The sequence below is a fragment of the Xiphophorus couchianus genome, chromosome 12, assembly GCF_001444195.1.
Source record: "Xiphophorus couchianus chromosome 12, X_couchianus-1.0, whole genome shotgun sequence".
NCBI lineage: Eukaryota > Metazoa > Chordata > Actinopteri > Cyprinodontiformes > Poeciliidae > Xiphophorus > Xiphophorus couchianus.
In genome coordinates this window covers 32,568,869-32,574,620 of record NC_040239.1, presented here as the reverse complement: position 1 = coordinate 32,574,620, position 5,752 = coordinate 32,568,869, and the positions used below count along the sequence as shown (strand labels likewise).

General features: G+C 37.7%; 1 long non-coding RNA gene across 1 annotated transcript; it reads right to left on the bottom strand.

Moving 5' to 3' along the window:
• Nucleotides 1–275: 275 nt before the first annotated feature.
• Nucleotides 276–1,980, bottom strand: LOC114154863 (uncharacterized). Its single transcript, XR_003597633.1, has 2 exons — nt 1,757–1,980; nt 276–570 (listed from the first exon to the last, which is right to left on the bottom strand). It is a non-coding gene; the product is annotated as an uncharacterized LOC114154863 (long non-coding RNA).
• Between the last annotated feature and the right edge of the window lie 3,772 nt (nt 1,981–5,752).

The following is a 5,752-nucleotide window of genomic DNA, read 5'->3' as shown; positions in this document are numbered from 1 at the left end:
GAGACAAATTTAAAAAATAGTTTATTAAACAAAACTTTATTTTTTAAATCATTACAATTCCGAAAGTTTTAATCACAATTGGATTTTTTTAAATTGATTTTTTTTTTTTTTTTTGAATATTTGTGAAACAAATTTACCTCCATAAAGTCGTGCCTCTGACATCAAAACAGTGATAAAGGATAAAGGTTAAAGAGAGTATGTGAAAATAACTATTTGTCATGTTGGATTGAAGTTTCCTGACCCACATGCAGGTACACACATGAAACTGGTAAGTCTTTGGTACAATGAAGATTTATTTCACAGAGAATTTGTCAGTGATTCATAAATCTTCAGTGATGAGCTCTGCAGGGAGTTTGGGGGTTGCTGGCCGGCTCAGGTTAGTCTCTTTGGTGGAGATGAGTCACTGAGGGAGAGGCGTGGATCCAGGTGAGTGTATCTGAGGGTCCTAGGTGGTAATGGGAGAGAGCAGGCAGGCCGTGAAGTCTGGAGCCCGGCTGGGTGAGGAGCAATCGGAAAACAGCATAGATTAATCCTCTGGCAGGATATGGTTCCGGGCTTGACTCTTAAGTTCTGGATCAAAGAGATGGTATAACAAGATTAATTAGAATGAGACGTTGCGATCAAAGCAGCATTTTTCATTATCATGAACTTGAGGCTTGAATCTACTAACAAGTGAGACAATCGAGCGATGACCGACTGCTCTGCAAAGGGCCGGCCCAAACCTCCAAGGTGCCCTAAGCAAAATTTGGTTTTGGGGCCCTCTATCTCTGCTAACAACATGGACTGGCTGCAATCAGTAGACTGATCATTAGATCATTCACACACCTGCTATAAACTTATTGCATCTCTGGCAGTGCTGTTTACATTATATACATGTATAATAGGATCCATTTATTGGCCAACTGATTTATCGACCAGTTAATTTCTGGGCGCCGATAATTTTGGGGTATCGTGATCGGCAGATACTTACAAGTGAAGCCCATCTTATCCCCTAATCTTATCTTCATCAGCAAAGGCTTAAAAATCAGTTTCTCTCATCTTCTGCTCTGCAGTGAGAGGTTTGACTGACAGATTGGACCACCAGGTCAGATCTGCACGTTTGCAGTTAACAATATTCACTCTGTGAATATTGTTTCTATATTTAGCGACATTTCAGACAAAAAAAGTCATATCAGCCAGAAAACTGCAATTGGTGCAGCCCTACACACATATTCATGACATTCTTTGATTAAATAAATTTCTCTTAAGCTTTACTCCAATACCTAAAACTTTAATTTATACCAGGTGAGTCTTTCTCCCCTGAGAATGTGGATTGGTACCGGTTTCAGGTTGATTCTGAGCCTTCAAATGATCTTAACAGAAGTTTCACATAACTTAGAAGTTGATGTAAAAATAATGTTTGTTTTAGCCACAAAATGATTTTGCTCAGCTGCAAACAACATATCCCCAACTACAGCATAGAGCAGCTCATCGATGTAGCAGCTATGTAGCCTGACGTAAAAACATTTTGCTAGACAATGTCAATCATTGAGAAGTTTTGATTATTGTTATCAAACATTATCAAACGCCTCAGAAAACTACACGTGTAAGTAGTTTTAACATTTAAAGTAAAAACTCAGTTTCACATAAATACAAATGATGTAGCATACATGTTTGGCTGTTGAACTGGACCGTTCCAGGTCGCTATCAAGCTAATTTTCTATTAGCAGCTTTACAAATCTTTTACATTACATTACCAAGGCACATTAAAACAAACCTTTATCTTGGCTTTTTTTTATTCTTCCTCTTTCTTTTCTCCCTCCCTGAAGGATAAGTCCTTTTTGAGACATTGTTTTGCTAACTTTACTTCTGACCGGAACTTTGGACGTTTGGATGCACTCATGTTACTGGCGAAGCATGCGGTACCTACCGCGGCCACCAGGGGCCCCCAAGAGCAATTTATTTTTTTCTTTTTATCCATAAAATAATCATTTCTACATACATTATTCTAAAAACAAATCACTTCATAGTGAAATTGTGTGTTTTTGATATCATGACATAGAAATTATTATTTTTAAAAAAATTGCACCTTTGAGGGGGCCCCTTAGTGGCCCTGGGGCCCTAAGCGACTGCTTAGTTTGCTTATGCCTTGGGCCGGCCCTGGCTCCGCCGCTTCTTAAGAATCCAGCAGCTCATTGCTGGAATCAGCTGCAGGTGGGCCAGCTTGCTGGAACTTTCCCACGAAGATCCTCTATAGGAAGAACACTCACTCGGAACACAAACTGAATAATAACACTTATTTCCTATAGCCACACAAGGTGTATAGCAGAATTCATTGTGGACTTTCAGCCTCTCTCTTCATAGTGATGCAACAAAATGAAGTATGACATTCACATAAACATGTGAGGCTGCCTTCACTCACCACAGTGAGTGACTCTAGGCAAAAAAGTGGACACCACAATTCCCAAATGCCCCTCTCTGTCTATCTGTGTGTCTGTCTGTCTGTGTGTCTGTCTGTCTGTGTGGGACTAGAACATACAACCACACTGCCATAACACAGGCTTGGGATAATGTATGGACAATATGTTTTGAGAGCTTTTATTTATTTTTTGCTCACTTTGTTGATGATCTATTTTTGTTGTAATAAAAATTATTAAAACTAATCCAAGAAAAGCTTGGGACTCTTTAAACTGGTAATAAAGGTTAGAAGTAATCACATCTTCAGTTGATCTGTAGAACTGTAATTAAGCTCAAACAGACTTTTCACTTGCTAATTAATAGTTTACGAACATCAACCTAGAAAACCCAAAACAGGGCTAATACACTTGATTCAGAAGAGAGTGGTCCTATTCTTAAGTACTTTAAAAATTTGTATAGGAATGTTTGAGATAAGATTTTCCAGTACAGTTTGGTGGGAATATGTGCCACAGATAGCCTCACAAAGTGAATCCATGGCCTGGATTTCCCACCTTCTTCTCAATGGGCTTCTGATCAGGGGATGTGGAGGAGCATCTAAGGAGGGATGTTATTCTCCTTAGAGTGTTCGGCTTTGCAAGGTTACTTTATTGAAATACCCAGTGATCACAGCACATGCAGGATCCTCAGTCAAAAAGGATCAAATCAGCAAAATGTCCAAATAGCAATTCTTTATCAGCTAATGAGCAGCTTGTTTGAGAATAAAAGCAGTACCCACTAATTTTTCTACACTGTTTTGTTGTTTTATCTTTCTCTTCTGCTGCTTAAGAACATTGAACCCCACATTCCAACCTAGTAATAATTTAGCAGAAAATCTTAATAGCTGTAATTTCTTCCCCAATCTTGGAGTATATAGACTGTTCATCAGTGTTAGGGAGTGTCATGAATTACGGTGCGGTGTTGGTGAGGCAGACGCAGCGGACCCAGGTAAGATGAATAATGAAATTTAATGAAGAAATTCATAGTCCAAACAACTGGCAGCACACACATGGACACATTGACAACGAAGTGACAATAGCAAGACATTGACAAGGACCCGACGAGGAACAAGGAACACAGGTGGAGTTAAATACACGGGAGGTTAATCACAGAAACGAGACACACCTGGGAACAATCAAGGGGAGGACAGGACACGAAGAGACTCAAAGACACAGAAAACTCTAAATAAACACAGAAAAACACAGATCCTGACAGGGAGTTCAAAAACTACATCAGTCATGTTTAAGAATTATAAGACCAAAACAAACAAAACAAATTGATAAATATGACAAAATAGGTTAAATGCACAAATGAAACTTCAAAATGAAATATAGGTCTAATTTTAACATTTGATGATGGCGCTGTCCTTAACTATCTCATTTTCTACAAGCAATCAGCGAACAGAGTGAAAGGAACTTCATAATGTCAAAGAAATGTATCCAAAAACATTTTATAAGAATGACTCTTGTTATGATTAGAATATAGCAGCCAAACAGTTTTCGTGGTCATACATGCACTGAGAACAAAATAGCTAGGGAGCCTCTAATATTAGAGATGGGAGTTGGTATTTTAAGAAGCCACTTGTTCCCTCTCTTAAATTGTTGACTTTGCTCTACAGAATTGTTTCTAATCAAGCCTTTGTCTCACTCAGAGATAAGAGCTTAAATACATTGTCAGCTCATGCTGTTTATCAGTTCAAGTGTTTCGCATCATATGTTTGTCAGCACATCATTAGGGGACAGCGGAAAGCTAATTAGTTGTTTATGGAGCAGACTGATTAGAAGGTGGACCTGCATTGTGTGGAACCATGGGATCCATGTAAAGCTGCTGACTTCCTGCTCAGAGCTTTGTACCTCATTTCCTCCTTTCATTCTCCTAAAAAAAGCAAAACTGAAGAAAGTTATGAGCAAGTGAAAGATGTGACAGAAGCAACCATGGTTCTTTTGACAAAATCAGCATTTGGGCATCAGCTGCGTTTTACCCTGGATAACCATTTGCTTTATTTATGTTATTGTTATTGTTTTCCTTTTTTGTATTTTTAAAAATATTTTTTCTAAGTTTCCCTTTTTTAGATACATTCCAGCTTCAAATTCAGGAGGATATGAAAGTTTTGCTTTTTTTCTATATAATAATTTTTGGTCATTTTTACCTATGCCACACAAAAAATATCTCTGAACATTTGGGTTGAAAAGAGTAGAAAAAATAGTTTTTCTCTTATTAACTTAATCCAGATCCTCCAACATGTCCTATGTTTGTCTATCTGTCTTTCTGTGGATATGTATCCACAGAGAAAGAGATGGATATGTATTGTTACTCTTCTTGTGTATATTCACTTCTTGGTCTTTTCATCAACATGTCTACTTTATGGTCAATACATGGACCAAGGCCGTGCAGAGTCCTTTGGAGGATCAAGGGCTCAATGTTAAAAAGGAGCATATTGAACAAGATCTTAAAACATTGTACAACAACATAGGAACAACCCATATTAATAAAGAATCTAATATTTAATCGACTCATACTGTATCATTGTCATCATGTGGGGACAATGCAAAGCAAATATAGTCTATGTTTTCTCCGACAGGTATAATGTTGCTGTTTCTGCTGCTGACAGTCCTGGAGGGCTGTGTTGACCTGAGACTGTAGCTGTTAAACAGACCATAGGAGAGAAGGTTGCTGATTATGACGCATGCTATGAAATAAGCAAATTTGCTATTTTACTAAATAAGCCCTACTACTTCTGTTGAACCTCTATAACCGTTTAGCTGCAGACTGCTTGAAAGATCAAAAAAGCTCAGAGGGCTTAACTCTATGTATATGTTTTTATGTTAGCACCTATGAGAGATCTACAGTTGTATGGAGAGATATCAAGGCAAAGAAAACTCAGTAGCTGGTAAGGCCCTCCAGACATTCCGGGGCCCCTATGAATGGTTGAATTGTAACACAGACCATAGATCTAAACCTGTAGCATTCATTTATTGAGAATGATAATGCTATTAAATTTTATTTAATGCATTAAACAGAGGAAAAAAATAGTACATTTAGGATTTAATTATGAAGTTTACTTTGTAAAAGTGCAAAGAATAATCTTTATAGTTTGGTTGTTGTGTTACTATGGCTACAATATGGTGTAATCTTTGTGTTTGAGCTGGGTTTGTTCACAAATGCATCATAACAAATAATAACCAATAATTTGTGATTGATTTTAAACTCGGCCAGTTAACTTGGGCTCCCTATACAGACTTCACTAAATTTATATTTAAACACTGTTAGTGATGCTGAAGTTCTTGGTAGAAGGGAAGCAGGGGGCTAAGTCTTGATT